Source organism: Salvelinus fontinalis, chromosome 5, assembly GCF_029448725.1.
Source record: "Salvelinus fontinalis isolate EN_2023a chromosome 5, ASM2944872v1, whole genome shotgun sequence".
NCBI lineage: Eukaryota > Metazoa > Chordata > Actinopteri > Salmoniformes > Salmonidae > Salvelinus > Salvelinus fontinalis.
The window spans coordinates 1,134,292-1,152,469 of NC_074669.1; the positions used below are offsets into that span (position 1 = coordinate 1,134,292).

The window sequence follows — 18,178 nt, forward strand, 5'->3', positions numbered from 1 at the left end:
TAATCTAATGCTAAGACTCACCAACTCCTGTTCTGGAGAGTTGCCCTGTATACAGGCTTCCAATGCCTAAAGTGATTAACTTCAGGTTTACTCAATACATGATCAGACATCACCATTAATACAATGGCAATATTCATGTCATCCATCAACAATGTTACCATTTCCCAGTCTATCTATTCTATAGAGACGACACTACACTTCCGTGCATATTCAATGCAAATTGTCACTGCGAACGCGCATATTAACTAGCTAGCTGTATCAGGTCCAACGTAGCGCCATTTGTCAGTTACTAGCTGCACCTCTTCAACGCCTTCACCTCAGCTTCGGACTGCCTTTTTAGTCATTTGCAACCAGCTTTAGTTTTTCTAATTTAGTATAGTCAATTAGCATAGTTCGTTTTTGTTAAGTAAGTAGTTGTTAGTGTTGTTAGTGTTATGGTTTGGTTAATGTTAGAATAGTTAGCTAACGTTAGCTGTTAGCTAGCTACCTGATGTTAGCCTGTTTAGTTTTTTGTCAAGTGTATATATTATGATTTGTAGTGTATTGTAGTGTTGTGTAGTATATATATATAATATATATATATTATGATTTGTAGTGTAGTGTTGTGTAGTGTGTATATATATATGTCACGTTCCTGACCTATTTCTGTTAGTTTGTTGTATGTGTTAGTTGGTCAGGACGTGAGTTTGGGTGGGCATTCTATGTTTTCTGTTTCTATGTTGGTTTATGGGTTGCCTGGTATGGCTCTTAATTAGAGGCAGGTGTTTGGCGTTCCTCTAATTAAGAGTCATATTTAGGTAGGTGTTTTCACAGTGTTCGTTGTGGGTGGTTGTCTCCTGTGTCAGTGTTTGTCGCACCATACGGGACTGTTTCGGTTTGTTTGTTCATCGTCATTTATGTGTAGGCTTTTTTCCCTGTTCGTGCGTTCTCGTGTGTTATGTGAGTCCGTCGTCCAGATCTGTCTACACCGTTTGTTATTTTGTTTAGTCAAGTGTATTTCGTTTTTCGTGTTTTCGTGTTTTCTTTAATAAATTATGTCTTCAAACTCCGCTGCATTTTGGTTCAATCCCTGCTCCACCTCTTCTGATGAAGAGGAGGAGGAAAACCGTTACAATATATATATTAGAATTTGTAGTGTATATACTGTATGAAAATATTGTTTTAATATAGTGTTTAACATAGTAGCTATAAGAGTTATCAAGCTAGTTTTAAGCTGATTTAAGCTAGTTTAATTTAATTGTGTAGGATACTCTAACTTAATGTTAGGTTATGTTATACTTGTGTAGGCTATTGTTAGGCTAACGTTAGTTAACTAACTTAAGTAGAAGGTTGTACTATATAACGTTAGGCTACCAATCCACACCATTTCTGGACGATGGAAACAAAGGTAAGCTAATTTTACTACCGCCCACTAACATTAGCTAGCTCACGTTAATGTCAATTCCAGAGTTAGCTAACATTTGAATGTGTATTTATTATGGATCCCCATTAGTTCCTACCAAGGCAGCGGCTACTCTTCCTGGGGTCTGGCAAAAATGAAGGCAGTTATGTACAATTAAAACATTATATTAGATTTCACAACAGTCTATCAGTTTTTTTAAATCTGATTTTACTGCTTGCATTAGTTACTTGATGTAGAATAGTATTACATTTGGCTCCATGTAGTACTGTGTGCCTCCCATAGAGCCCCACAGTGGAAGTGTAATAATACCCATAAAACCTAGCAGTCAAATAGGGAAATGGTTACAATTGTTTTTCTACCATTCATTTTTTCCATAGGGGATTTTCGAAACACTTAAAATAAGGGCTGTGTTTCGTGTAGGCTGCTAAGAAGGCAGAGCAGCGCTTTATTGTGGATAGACCTCTCCCCATCTTAGCTACTGTTTCATCAACAGTTTACAATCCAGGGTTATCCAAGCAGTTTAGTCTCCTCAACTTGCTCAATTTCCACATTATTCATTACAAGATTTAGTTGAGGTTTACGGTATGATTTGCCCCAAATTCAATTATTTTACTGTAGTTTTTTAAATATTTAGGACTAACTTATTTCTTGCTCCCCATTCTGAAACTGACTGTAACTCGTTGTGTTGCAGTGATTCCACTTGCTGTGGTAGCTGACGTGTATAGTGTTGAATCATCAGCATACATAGACACACAGGCTTTACTCCTAGCCAGTCGCAGGTCATTAGTAAAGATTTTAAAAAGTAAGGGGCCTAAACAGCTGCCCTGCGGAATGCCTGACTCTACCTGGATTATGTTGGAGAGACTCTGAACATAAATGGCAACACCTCCACCATTGGCATTCCTGTCTCTTCTGAATGTTGAAACGATATATTGCTCCCAATGTATCATCAAAGGTATTATGTAAGGGAGTTTTCAGAGATAGTCAGTATATGAATGTTATCTGTTACCAGCAAGTTATCGATTTCATGAACCTTGTTTCTTAGTTAACATATGTTAAATGTGGGCTATTTTTAGCACTTTTCTGAGAATGTTTTTATTGCTTTACTGGGAGGCTTATCAAAAAGTAGACATGACAGTGATATTTATGTTTGAGCTCATAGTGCAGGGTGAGCTGCACACAGTGCATTTCCTAATAAGGCAAACTGCCTCAGTGCTAACAGTATAACTCAGGTTAGGCACATGATTACTGCATAGAATAGCTGAAGGATTCACAGAGGAGTTAAGAGGGACATACATTAAGTAACTTACAGTGCATTCAGAAAGTACTCAGACCCCTTCCCTTTTAACGCATTTTGTTACGGTACAGCCTTATTCTAAAATGGATAACATAGTTTTTTCCTCATCAATCTACACACAATAATCCATAAAGACAAAGCAAAAACAGGTTTTTAGAAATGTTTTTAAATTTATAAAAAATAAAAACAGAAATACTTTACTTACATAAGTATTCAGACCCTTTGTTATGAGACTCGAAATTAAAGCTCAAGTACATCCTGTTTCTGTTGATCATCCTTGAGATGTTTCTACAACTTGATTGGAGTCCACCTGTAGTACATTCAATTGATTGGACATGATTTGTAAAGGCACACACCTGTCTATATAAGGTCCCACAGTTGACAGTGCATGTCAGAGCAAAAACCAAGCCATGAGGTCGAAGGAATTGTCCGTAGAGCTCCGAGGCAGGATTGTGTCAAGGCACAGATCTGGGGAAGGGTACCGAAAAATGTCTGCAGCATTGAAGGTCTCCAAGAGCACAGTGGCCTCTATCATTTTTAAGTTTGGAACCACCAAGACTTTTCCTAGAGCTGGCCACCTGGCCAAACTGAGCAATCGGGGATAAGGGCCTTGGTCAGGGAGGTGACCAAGAACCTGATGGTCACTCTGACAGAGCTCCAAAGTTCCTCTGGGGCGATGGGAGAACCTTCCAGAAGGACAACCATCTCTGCAGCACTCCACCAATCAGGCCTTTATGGTATAGTGGCCAGATGGAAGCCACTCCTCAGTAAAAGGCACATAGCAGCCTGCTTGGAGTTTGCCAAAAGATACCTAAAGAATTCTCAGACCATGAAAACAAGATTATCTTGTCTGATGAATGACAAGCATCACGTCTGCATTAAACCTGTGAACCTACAGTGAAGCATGGTTGTGGCAGCATCATGCTTTGGGGATGTTTTTCTAAAGATCTGAACCCTAGGTAGAAGCCACCGTAGAGGGAGACAGAACAGAAGGCGAAGGAGCAGGTACCTCCAGATCCAATCTCAAAAACGGGGAGATCCCTGCAGAGCACTGGCCAGTCAGCTCTGGAAAGATGACACAGTGGCGACATCCCCACCAGGCCAGAGCTGCGTCCAGCTACTGGAGTCAAAGAGAAAGTAGGCGGGCGTGCATTCCCCAGTAGCTTGTGTAAATTTGCTACTTGTTTGCTAAAAGTAGCCACTTCACCTCTGTAGTTGTAATCACAACAATATTGTGATTGTCAGATCGCCACCATAATAAAACCATAATTAGACCTATAAATTAACACTTTGTTCTTGTGTTAATATTTCCAAAAAACATATGGATTCTTTAGACACTAAATCCCCTAATCTAGATTATTTACTAAATGACAGAAACCAATCCTTTTATCTAAAAATAATAATAAGTGAATTTCAAATGACTGACTTGCATCATGCCCTGCTCTCAACCTGTGTCAGTACATACATATAATTGCCCCATCAGTACTCCATTGGCACCTGGTGTGTCATTAAAAGTCACACCAGACTTCTGTGCTACCTAGGCTGCATTTTGACAAGCAGCCCAATTCTGTTATCCCCCCCCCCCCCCCCCACCCCCCCAATAATTGGTCTTTTGACCAATCAGATCAGCACAGAAACAGATCTGATGTGATTGGTCAAAAGAACAATTAGTGGAATACATATCATAATTGGTCTGCCTGTGTGAACGCAGACCTATACACATGTGACCAGTGACTCAACAGCGCCCTCTAGTGTACAAAACAAGTTAAAACATCCATAGACAGACAACATACCCAACACATTAAATGACATAGCCAGGCAAGCCAAAATGGCTACTACAATGTAGGCTATAAAATGTGAAAACCAGTGCTTGTGGTATATAATACTGGTATAAATAGCTAATATGTCATTTGTAATATATTCAAATCATAAATCCAATCTTTCCCTTTCACAGGACATACTTATTGTCACAACTGCAAACATTGCTGATTGTAAAGTGGAGAAGAGATATATAAGGAACTACTATGACTTATCATTAATGATTAATAAAACACACAAGTGGAAAAAGATTGAATCAAGTTATTTCAACGCCGACTCAATTGATCTCATATCTTGTCATAAGGCCAATGTTTTCATTCATTCCACAGGACTGTACATACATACTGCTGGCATTTCAAATCACATCACGTCATTTAGTACATTTCTTCCTAGGTTTTGGCCTTTCTAGGGAGTTTTTCCTAGCCACCGTGCTTCTACACCTGCATTGCTTGCTGTTTGGGGTTTTAGGCGGGGTTTCTGTACAGCACTTCGAGATATTCGCTGATGTACGAAGGGCTATATAAAATAAACTTGATTTGATTTGATCACCAGTTTCAATGAAGCCACTTCATACCAGGTCAAGCTGTGTGCATCTCACACATTATCTCGTACCCATTATTAATGGAGGGTTGTGGCTCTTTCCAGAGGTCAACTACAAGAGGGCCTGACTACATTTTAGAAAGGAAGTGCAGTGACCATTCTATGACCTAAACGAGCACGGTGGGGTCTCATGTTGAGCCCCCCTCTGCAAAAAACGATCTCTGCTGAGGAGGCAGGGATTGACAAGACCAACATTGACAATGTGTGTGTGCCTGTGGGAATCGGTCTTTTTTTTTTAGCCCAGAAGAGGAGTCCAGCATCTGTGTCTAGCTATTGAAAATGAGTGACTTCCTGCTGAATACATTTAAAGGGATAGTCCACTCAAGATGAACGTTTTAGATTTTCTAGAGCACAGAATAAGTCTACAATCAAGATAAAGTCACGGGATAAAAGAATGTACTTACCCGTTTGTGTCTTCTTCAGATCATTCTTCTGCATTCCCATTGTTGGTAACATTTAGAACAACCCAGCTGAGGCCAAACTGTGGCTCCAGAATGGAGATACATGTCATGGCCAGAAGGTTCCTCGCCGTTCATTATCATGCTGAAATATGAGGGGATGGCGGCGGATGAATGACACAACAATGGGCCTCAAGATCTTGTCACGGTATCTCTGTGCATTCAAATTGGCATTGATAAAATGCAATTGTGTTCGTTGTCGGTAGCTTATGCCTGCCCATACCATAACCCCACCACCACCATGGGGCACCCTGTTTACAAACCACTTGCCCACACAACACCATACACGTGGTCTGCGGTTGTGAGGCCGGTTGGACGTACTGCCAAATTCTCAAAAACGACATTAGAGGCGGCTTATGGTAGATAAATTAACATTAAATTATCTGGCAACAGCTCATGGACCTTCCTGCAGTCCAGATGCCAATTGCACGCTCCCTCAAAACTTGAGACATCCGTGGCTGTCACACCCTGGCCTTAGTTATCTTTGTTTTCATTATTATTTTAGTTAGGTCAGGGTGTGACATGGGGAAGTTTGTGTGTTTTTGTATTGTCTAGGGTGTTGTATGTTTTAGTGGGTTTAGTAGAGTAGATGGTTTAGTGTTCAGTGTAGGTATCTAGGAAAGTCTATGGTTCCCTGAATTGGGTCTCAATTAGAGACAGCTGGTTATTGTTGTCTCTGATTGGGAGCCATATTTAAGGCAACCATAGGCTTTAGCTGTTTTGTGGGGAATTGTCTATGTCTATGTTGAACGTAAGTAGTTTGTGTGTGCACTTGCGTTTGTAGCTTCACGGTCGTTTGTTATTTTGTTAGTTTGTATAAGTATTTTGTGTTACGTCTTCGTATAAATAAAAAAGAAGATGTATTCATATCAAGACGATCGTGACAGAATTCCCCACCAACATCGGACCAAGCAGCGTAAATCAAGGCAGAGTGGCTGGAAGCCCGAGAGGCTCCCCCAAAAATTTCTTGGGGGAGGGCACACGGGGAGTGTGGCTGGGTCAAGTGGGAGAATTGAGCCAGTTCCCCGTGCTTACCATCAGGAGCAGTTGGCTAAACTAAGGTATGAGTCGGAGAATGTGGAGGAGTTATTGGACAGATTGGAGGAAAGTGAAAGGATGGGAGATTATGAGACATTTGAGGACTTGTTGGTGTTATTGGAGGAGAGCGAAGAGAGAGAGATGTTGATATGGGGGAGCATACAACCAGGTAAGGTTGGGAAGCCTCCTGTGCGTCTCCTGAGCCCTGTACGCACTGTTCCTTCTCCCCGCACTCTTCCTGAGGTGCGTGCCCTCAGCCCGGTACCACCAGTACCGGTACCACGCACCAGGCCTATAGTGCGCCTCGAGAGTCCAGTGTGCCCTGTTCCTCCTCCACGTACTAGCCCTATGGTGCGTGTCTCCAGTCCGGTACCACGCACCAAGCTTCCTGTGTGTCAACAGAGCCCTGTTCCTCCTCCACGCACTAACCATGTGGTGCGTGTCTCCAGCCCATTACCACCAGTGCCTACACCACGCACCAAGCCTCCTGTGTGTCCCCAGAGTCCTGTGCGTCCTGTTGCTGCTCCCCGCACTAGCCCTGAGATGCGTGTCCCCAGCCTGGTACCACCAGTTCCGGCACCACGCACTAGGCCTAATGTGCGTCTCCAGGGTCCAGTATGCCCTGTTCCTTCTCCCCGCACTAGCCTGAAGGTGCGTGTCCCCAGCCCGGTAACACCAGTTCCGGCACCACGCACCAGGCCTACAGTGCGCCTTCAGCCGGCCAGAGTCTGCCGTCTGCACAGCGGTGCCTGAACTGCCCGTCTGCCAAGCGCCATCTGAGCCATCAGTCTACCCAGCGCCATCTGAGCCATCAGTCTGCCCAGCGCCATCTGAGCCATCAGTCTGCCCAGCGCCATCTGAGCCATCCGTCTACCCAGCGCCATCTGAGCCATCCGTCTACCCAGCGCCACCTGAGCCATCCGTCTACCCAGCGCCATCTGAGCCATCCGTCTACCCAGTGCCATCTGAGCCATCCGTCTGTCCCGAGCCGTCAGAGCCGTTCGTCAGTCAGGAGCCGCTAGAGCCATTCGTCAGTCAGGATCTGCCAGAGCCGCCAACCAGACAGGATCTGCCAGAGCCGCCAACCAGACAGGATCTGCCAGAGCCGCCAACCAGACAGGATCTGCCAGAGCCGCCAGCCAGCCATGAGCAGCCAGATCCGTCAGCCAGCCATGAGCAGCCAGATCCGTCAGCCAGCCATGAGCAGCCAGCCATGAGCAGCCAGATCCGTCAGCCAGCCATGAGCAGCCAGATCCGTCAGCCAGCCATGAGCAGCCAGATCCGTCAGCCAGCCATGAGCAGCCAGATCCGTCAGCCAGCCATGAGCCATCCAGATCCGTCAGCCAGCCATGAGCTATCCAGATCCGTCAGCCAGCCATGAGCCATCCAGCCAGGATCCGCCAGAGCCGTCATCCAGCCAGGATCCGCCAGAGCCGTCATCCAGCCAGGATCCGCCAGCCAGTCAGGATCCGCCATCCAGCCAGGATCCGTCCCTCACTCCGGAGCTGCCGTCCCTCAGTCCGGAGCTGCCCCTTATCCCGGTGCTGCCCCTTATCCCGGTGCTGCCCCTTATCCCGGTGCTGCCCCTTATCCCGGTGCTGCCCCTTATCCCGGTGCTGCCCCTTATCCCGGTGCTGCCCTTATCCCGGTGCTGCCCCTTAGTCCGGTGCTGCCCCTTAGTCCGGTGCTGCCCCTTAGTCCGGTGTTGCCCCTTAGTCCGGTGCTGCCCCTTAGTCCGGTGCTGCCCCTTAGTCCGGTGCTGCCCCTTAGTCCGGTGCTGCCCCTTAATCCAGTGGGGTTAATGTGGAGGGTGGCTATTTGGAGGAGGCTACGAAAGCGGGTAGTGACTATGGTGAGGTGGGGACCACGACCAGTGCCAGAGCCGCCACCGTGGACAGACTCCCACCCAGACCCTCCCCTAGACTTTATGCTGGTGCGCCCGGAGTTCGCACCTTAAGGGGGGGGTTATGTCACACCCTGGCCTTAGTTATCTTTGTTTTCATTATTATTTTAGTTAGGTCAGGGTGTGACATGGGGAAGTTTGTGTGTTTTTGTATTGTCTAGGGTGTTGTATGTTTTAGTGGGTTTAGTAGAGTAGATGGTTTAGTGTTCAGTGTAGGTATCTAGGAAAGTCTATGGTTGCCTGAATTGGGTCTCAATTAGAGACAGCTGGTTATTGTTGTCTCTGATTGGGAGCCATATTTAAGGCAACCATAGGCTTTAGCTGTTTTGTGGGGAATTGTCTATGTCTATGTTGAACGTAAGTAGTTTGTGTGTGCACTTGCGTTTGTAGCTTCACGGTCGTTTGTTATTTTGTTAGTTTGTATAAGTGTTACGTCTTCGTATAAATAAAAAAGAAGATGTATTCATATCATGCTGCGCCTTGGTCCTATCTCTCATATCAAGACGATCGTGACAGTGGCATTCAGTTGTGTGACAAAACTGCACATTTTAGAGCCTTTATTGTCCCCAGCACAAGGTGCACCTGTGTAATGATCATGCTGTTTAATCAGCTTCTTCATATGCCACACCTGTCAGGTGGATCAATTATCTTGGTAAAGGAGAAATGCTCACTAACAGGGATGTAAACAAATTTGTGCATAAACATTTGAGAGAAATAAGCTTTTGTGTGTATGGAACATTTCTGGGATATTTTATTTCAGCTCATGAAACATGGGGCCAACAACATTTTACATATTGCGTTTGTATTTTTGTTCACTGTAGTAGCCTATTTTGGGGACAAAATGTATATTGTTCCGAAATGCTTGTTGGCTTCCCGACAAAATGTATTTGCATTTTGGTGGGTGTTAATTGTATACCCTTAAGGCACCTGGCCATCTATTAGCTAGCTAGCTAGACATACCAGTATCTTGCAATAACAGTAGTTAGCTAGCTAGGTAACATTACCACAAATTCTGATGGCTAACTAACTAGCTACATCTTTGTGTGTACTGTCCTTCTGCAGAATGGCTAACTGACTAGCTACAGCTTTGTGTGTACTGTCCTTCTGCAGAATGGCTAACTGACTAGCTACAGCTTTGTGTGTACTGTCCTTCTGCAGAATGGCTAACTGACTAGCTACAGCTTTGCGTGTACTGTCTACTGCAGAACACATCATAGGCCTCAGAATCCATTATAGACGTCAAAATCCATCATAGACGTAAACTAACCAGCACACTAGTTCTGATTTCGAAAGAACGGTTTTGGAGGAACAGCTTTGACTTTGGAAGAACAGTTTTGGAGAAAAGGCTTTGGAAGAACAGTTTTGGAGAAAAGGCTTTGGCTTTGGAAGAACAGTTTTGGAGAAAAGGCTTTGGCTTTGGAAGAACAGTTTGGAGAAAAGGCTTTGGAAGAACAGTTTTGGAGAAAAGGCTTTGGCTTTGGAAGAACAGTTTTGGAGAAAAGGCTTTGGCTTTGGAAGAACAGTTTGGAGAAAAGGCTTTGGAAGAACAGTTTTGGAGAAAAGGCTTAGTCTTTGGAAGAACAGTTTTGGAGAAAAGGCTTTGGCTTTGGAAGAACGGTTTGGGAGGAACGGCTTTGGCCTTGGACAAACGATACACCTGCTGCCTGTCATGTCAACCTGACATAGTTTGCTAGAATTCTTGGGATAAACGGGGGCTGATTACACGGCTGGTCTCGGGAAGAAATTAGGAATCCTCATTGTCCTAGACCGAGTCAAGACGGTGTAGAAATTTATGATGCCGAGACACTCAATATGTGGTCTCGAGAACGAACTACAAAACTGACATGCATACCTAAATTGTAATGTCCGACAGTCTATTTACAGTCTAATATGGTCTGATACCACAAATACAGAAGTGTGTTTGATATAGCTCTCATTTTGTACATACACTGTAAAGTCTGCACATTTAACTTTTACATGCTCATGACAATGAAACAATATGATGGAAAAGGGTTATTGGCTGCTATTGTAACGTTCGTCGTCGGAATGAGACCAAAGCGCAGCGTGGAAAGTGTTAATGAGTTAATGTTCAAAAAAACACTCAAACAAAAGGCGAAAACAAACGCACACAGTTCTGTCAGGGGAGACAACCTAAACAGAAAACAACACCCCACAAAACCCAAACGGAAAATGACAACTTATATATGATCGCCAATCAGACAACGATAGACAGCTGCCTCTGATTGGGAACCACACTCGGCAAAACAACAAAGAAGTAGAAAACATAGATTTTCCCTCCAGAGTCACACCCTGACCTAACCAAACATAGATAATAAATAAGGATCTCTAAGGTCAGGGCGTGACAGCTATTGAGATTGCATTTTAAATCATGTGTCCATTGCTTAAAGATGCACTATGCAGAAATCGCTCCAACATTTCCTCGTTGCAAAAAAATTCTAATAGTTCGCTTAATTTCAGTTTATGTGACAAAACAAGCAAGTATAGTGTAGAGAATCATTGTACCATCTAAACCGCTCTGAAATATATTTTGCATAACCAAAACTATTGTATTTTCAGCTGTTTGAAGTCGGTACAAAGTCAGACAAACAACAAAAACAAAAGTAAAAGAAGCAAAAACAAAACTTAAGAACGGGAAGCATAGAAATAGCACACATAGAACAGTTATACCGCTTCTTAGACTTGCTTCCAATGAAAATGTCTGATTTCTTCATGGTGGCTGATCGAGCTGAGATCATCGCCAGGGTGGAACATCAAAGTAATGTTTTGATGCTTTGTGTGTGATACACCAGCAAAAGCAGTGACATACCAGAAGACGACTGACTTAAACTTGCGCACAGCGGCGTCATTAAGAGCTCAGACGCAGCCAGAGCACCACCGGAGCACCACACCACTGTCTGACCTTCCAGTTGACATGGTTCTGAGTTCCCCCATTGATTATATTCACCAGGCCTGCCTTTGGGCCTGGCTTTGGGTCACCAACAAATGTCAGATTATTTGGTGCAGAGGGGAGAAGGGGATGAGAATCTCTGCCCGGCCAGGTTTATAAGTTGAGCAGCAGGCTACTACAGCTAAGTTCATCGATCCCCTCTATCTTTACCCCTCGAGGCCTGGATGAGTTTGAGCGACGGAAGGTAGTAGAGTTTCGCCAGTTTCTCCTGTACACGGAGAAACTGGTGAAGGGAGTCCTCAGAGAGGGGCTTTACCACCACTTCCTGACCATCAGTGTCGAGGTTGGGTTGCTGGTGTGTCCAACGCTGGTGCAACAGCATCCCCACTATGCTCATAACCTGCTCCAGGAGGTTTGTGGGAAAAGGATTTAAACTGTACAGGGTCCCTTTCCTGGTTTACAACATGCACACCGTGCTGCACTTGACAACAGATGTTGTCAGTTTCGGTGGCCTTGACAACTGAAGCACTTTCATGTTGAAAAAAAAACACATCCAGACCATTAAGAAGATGGTACGGTCTGGGTCAAGTAGCAAACAGACTGGAGGAGAATCTGACCAGACCAATTGCACAGCCAGGCATACCAGTTGGAAGATGAAGAGAGCTGTGCGGTTGTGGAGGTGGTTGAGAAAGAGGGACTGGTTCTGTTCAGAGTCTACCGCCAACCAGAAACCTCTGTTCTCGGAGCCATGTAGCTCATTTTTGATCGGAGTTTTCAAATATCAAAAGAAGAACACAGTGATGAAGTGGATTCCAAATACAGAGGTCTGCGGGAGGGCCATACGTGTAGAGAGAGGACAGAACACCATTTTTATGGCAGTTCAACATCAGGGATGTCGGAACTATATAAGCAAGCGTGAAATGTGGATTAGTTAGTGCAATAAATGCATTATAGAAGTACCCTTTAAAAACGAATGATTCACCACAGTATCTTGATAATGTATATGCTATTTAGATTTTGGAATATGGACCATGTGAACAAGAAAAGGCCACCGTGGAACCCTAAAGCCTGAGGACCAAGAAACATCTGGGTATGTTTGTAGACACACTACAATCTGAAAACTCATCACTATATACAGTATCTTCAATAACATTTCTCCAAAACCTGAGAAACAGACAAACACAAGATAGCTTAAACTGGATGGTCCACTTGATCAGTGTATTGTACATTATTGGTGGGAGGGCCAGCTGTTTGTTCACCTGCACCCGCGCTCAACTGGTACCAGGGGACCTTCAGACCATTCTGTGAGGCTTGTGGGTGGCCTAGAGCAAAACAACCGACGTGAGAGTCCCATAGAGGGGGGTCATATTAGCGTGTGTAGCCCAAACTATTCAGACGCTACAGACAGAAGTTAGCAGATTGGCTGTACTGTCTTCAGACGAGTCCCAAGAACTTGTGGGGGGTTGTAGAGAACACCATTGTGTCCGTGAGAGTCTCATCCTTCCATAGAGAGGTCATAATAGTTTTGTAGGCCAAACCGTTCGGATGCTACAGATGAGTTTGTGAGAAGACCGATTTTTGGGATGTCTCATGGTCTGACAAACACCGCTCTAGCTCTGCCACCTTTCACGGCAGATGCGGAAGTGCAACATCAGCAGATGCAGTGGATTGAGACGCATCCAATGCAACAAAAAACAAACAGATATCCCTAGCATTAACTGATGGATTTTTTAATGGGGATTTTTTTTATTGTGTTAATTTGATTTCCGAGGAGATGTGGACATTGACTCTAGGGGGTTAACCTAACTCCTAAACTTAACCCGTAGCTAATGTTAGCCACCTAGCTAGAATTTGTAAGGTAGCATATGTAACATATAATACAAATTGTCATTCGTAACATATCATATGAATTCAGTGATGGATATCCACAAATAAATACATACCATATCATACTAAGTGAAGTGTCTCAGATTTACATACAGAATAAATACAGTTAGACCGTAAAGCTTAGGCTCATGCACGAATGCCAGATAGCCTAAAATAATGGAAGAAAAACCTCAATGTAGCCTATAGATATAAATAGCACAATAAACATGCATTATACAATTTTGGGGTATTTTACCCCAATTTCATGATATCCAATTGTGATCTTGTCTTATTGCTGCAACTCCACAACAGGCTCGGGAGAGGCGAGTCATGCGTCCTCCGAAACATGACCCTCCAAGCCATGCTTCTTAACACCCTTAACCCGTACGCCAGCTGCACCAATGTATCAGAGGAAACACTGTTCAGCTGACGACCGCAGTCAGCCTGCAGGCACCCAGCCCACCACAAGGAGTCGCTAGAGTGCAATGAGCAAAGTGAAGCGCCCCTCCCCCCCAACCAAACCATCCCCCCCTAACGACGACGCTGGGCCAATTGTGCACCGCCCTATGGGACTCCCGGTCACAGCCCGGTTGTGACACAGCCTGGGATTGGACCCTGGGTCTGTAGTGACACCTCAAGCACTGCAATACAGTGCCTTTGACTGCTCCGCCACTTGGGAGGTCCCCCCCCCCCCATTTATGGATTTTTTTAAGGCATTGTTTTCTCTTTATTCAACCCGCCAGCCACCCGCCCTTCGTTCCCATAATATTTCATAACCCTAAACCCACTCACCTGCATATATCCACGGGGCCGGCTTGTTATGAGAGTACCCGCGCATCACTATTGTACATGCATTTTGTGTTAGGGACGCTTACCAATTCCCATCCAAATGCCTAAAGTGAAACCTAGGCATTCCCTAAGCCACTCCCCTTTTGACAAAAATAACACCAATAACATCTAAGTTAAAGCAGAAGTTATTTTTTACAACCCAAATCTCAATGTTTTGATATAAATTACATGTTATAGAAGGGTCCAGACAACCTTTTTTGTGATTTCACACGTTTTACAGAAACCTGAACAAAGTCTCCAAAAACACGTAAATACATTATTTTAGAAACGGCAAAACTCTCAGTAAACTGATGCGGGACACAGGAAATGATGTAATTCCGAGCATTATCCGCAACGTTATATTCAATTATTTTTTTTACTCTAGCGTTTCCATTTTCCATGTAGCCCAAAATAGTGCAAATTGTTGATAAAACGTTATTGGAGACAGGAGGTCAAGTTGAGACACTGGACAAGGTGGATAATGTTATTTTATAAGCAGTTTATTCAGAGGTAAAGATATCTGGGAAAGCGTGCTGCACGGCCCCGTTCGTCTGGCTCGTATGGAACCATCAGAAAAAGAGACCCTAAACATATTTTGCAGTTCATTTTACAGCAAAAGGAAGTAGGTTGAATCTGGTAGTCTGGCCTTCTGATTGGTCGCTCTGGGTTGTGGGTAGTCCTGTTCGGGCCTGGTGTCGACATTCCATTGGCTCTTAACATGGTTCTTTGTCTTAAAGTCTCAACCTTGAATATAATGTGTGTAACGGTCCTGACCTGTTTTATGTTGTTTTTTGTATATTGTTTAGGTCAGGGCATGTGTTTTGGGTGGGCAGTCTATGTTATCTGTTTCTATGTTGGTTTTGGTTGCCTGGTATGGCTCTTAATTAGAGGCAGGTGTTTTGCGTTCTCCTCTAATTAAGAGTCATATTTAGGTAGGGTGTTCTCACTGTTTGTTTGTGGGTGATTGTCTCCTGTTTCTGTGTCAATGTTACACCATACGGGATTGTTTCGGTTTGTTCGTGCGTTTATGTAGTCTGTTCCTGTGTTGGCGTGCTTCGTGTATTTGTAAGTTCGTTTGTTCAGGTCTGTCTACATCGTTTTGTTATTTTGTTAGTTATATCAAGTATAGTTCGTTTTCGTATTAGTTTGGTCTGTTTTGTTTATTTAATAAATAATCATGTATTCACAACCCGCTGCGCCTTGGCTCGATCACTACACCTCCTCTTCTTATGAAGAGAGAGAGGAACGCCGTTACAATGTGTGTGGGGTTGTTTTAGCAGGGGCCTGTTCATGGGGGAGGGGAGTGTGTGTGGGTCTGTGGTTGTTATCTGATGATAACAACATGTGTGGGGGAAAAGAGGGGGATGGGTGCCTGTTGTGTCAAGTATAGCTTGTGTTGAGAAGTTGTTAAAACAAGTGTCCAGTATCTATTACAATTTCTTACAAAATGCAATCGGAAATCACAAACACTTATCGTCAAAACAGTATGTGCTTTTAAAACTCACCTCACTGTGATTGATCAATTTGAAGAAAGGTCAACAACAGGTTGAAAATGAATTGAAAACAGGGGCATTGTGGATGTTGTTTCAACGAAATGGACAGCGCATTCTAGGGTGATGATTAATTCAAAACCAACCATATTAGATCTTATGCATAGCGGGGGGAAAAAACGTTCTTTAAATAACTATTTTGCAGTTAGTTGTACAATACATAGCCTACTGCATATTATGCACGGCATAAAAACATTTAAACATATATATTTAATTAAGATGTCTTTGGTAGATAATTGGTCTAGTCTATACTCCAAAATTCAACCAATTATAGTTATCATCTTTGAGTGTTATTTTGCATACTGGATGGACTTTATGTTTTTTCTTATTTTGTTCTTAGGACACAGCCATTGGCGGTGGCACAGTATATTGGCCATATATCACAAACCCCCGACGTGCCTTATTGCTATTATAAACTGGTTACCAACGTAATTAGAACAGTAAAAATAAACGTTTTGAAATACCCGTGGTATACGGTCTGATATACCACGTCTGTCAGCCAATCAGCATTCATGACTCGAAACACCCAGTTGTACATTAATCCCGTTTGCGCATGTGCATAACTATAGATAAATCCGACAGGAGAGTTTGAGAGATGAAAGTTTTACAGGGGATATAGAAATCTCTTTTCAGGAAACACTTGGACGAATAAAAAAAGAAAATAATGTTTGGCTATTTTCTGGCAATTGTGCAGTTATTATGTGCCAGATGTCAAGACTACAAATTATTTATAAATGTCCTATTTACGAGATTGACTTGTTATTTCAATACGCATTAACTACTGACTAAAATCTGGGTCTATAATTGCAATTCAACTTTGCAATGGTTTGCTGAGCTAGATGCTGATAGCCCCTGATAGGCCAACATTGGATTTCATAAATAGCCTGTAATTTCCGTTTGTTGTTGTAGCTTTGTGTTATTATGCATTTATTAATGTTCGTGTTTAGTTAATTACATTGGAAGTTATCAATTGCGATCATGGTCACAGCTCTATCGCGAATGTATCATTCTCCACATGTAATGTCAGTTTCATTGTGGACTTTTCCCTGAACAGGTAGGCTATGTTTTGTAATGCTGATTATTCAATACAAGGGCAAGGTAATGTTGATAAGAATGTCTTTACTTCCGTATCATTGTGTAGCGTGCATTCAGCTCCGTTCAGTACGTAGTAAATAATGCCTAACTTAACTCACTCCAACTATAGAGAATCACACTCGGCTACACATAACAGCAGCGCCATCTATTGGCTTGGCGACTTCTCTAACAGGCTACACAAGTGACGCAAATTGATTCGCAATGACCACCAGTGATATAATTTCAACATATTTATTGTATCAAATGGTAGGCTAAGGCTACAGCAGCTTACAATGACCTCGAAAAGAATAGCCCGTTTTCTACTTTGTGGCTTTGGTAACTAGTGGAAAACGTTGTGCACATGCGTATCTGCCCTCTCATTGGCTAGAATAGCCCCACCTAACCTTCCTCCTGCGGACAGGCTTCCTTTAAAAAAAAATATATATTTATATTCCTTGTTAGAGCGGCCACTAGTAACTGGTCAATATAATGGATAATCTGTGTTGTAAGGAAGGAGAAAAAGCCATCACTTTGTAACACAGATAGCTAGATGAAATACAAACAAACCTTGCTTACATTACAAAGCAAGAGCTTATATCAGTACAGAGAAAATCCAATGACTTTTGGCAAATAGCTACATGAACATAAAATGAAAACAGTACTGGTCAAAAGTAGCTCATATTTTAAAGATTCCAAATCAACCAAAATGTCCATTGACAATGTGAGGGGTGCACTGTTCCTGGAGGTATTGTAGTTCCTGGAGGTTTTGTAGTTCCTGGAGGTTTTGTAGTTCCTGGAGGTTTTGTAGTTCCTGGAGGTATTGTAGTTCCTGGAGGTATTGCAGGTCTCTACGTGGTGTGGACGGTTCAAGCCCCTATTCCATCTCCCAATTCCAAAAATCTATTTAATATATGGTCCCCAGACAGGGGACGTATCAGATATTAAACTGATAAGAGGGGTGGAAGGGTATCCTAGTGGTTAGAGCGTTGGACTAGTAACCAAAAGGTTGCAAGTTCAAATCCCTGAGCTGACAAGGTACAAATCTGTCGTTCTGCCACTGAACAGGCAGTTTTCCCACTGTTCCTAGGCCGTCATTGAAAATAAGAATTTGTTCTTAACTGACTTGACTAGTTAAATAAATTAAAAAACAGACTTTTTTCTTTTGGAAAGTTTTTTTTATATACATTTCCTTTAAAAACAGCTCATTTAAATTTGTACATAATTTATACACATAAAAACAGCATTTGAATATTACATTTATATTTGTTAAAAAGTACATAATATAAAACAACCATGAATAAAAGTATATTTTCTTGTAAAATACAATCTGTTGAAGCCATTTAAAATGTGCACAAATTATTTAACAAAAGTTTAAAAAATTAAGACATGGAAAACATGTTAAAAAGTTACTTTGTTAAAAAGCTGTCTTCAGTCCT

At 42.9% G+C, this 18,178-nt stretch overlaps 1 pseudogene; it reads right to left on the bottom strand.

Moving 5' to 3' along the window:
* Nucleotides 1-17,557: 17,557 nt before the first annotated feature.
* LOC129856283 (U2 spliceosomal RNA) lies at nt 17,558-17,712 on the bottom strand (annotated as a pseudogene).
* Nucleotides 17,713-18,178: the final 466 nt, after the last annotated feature.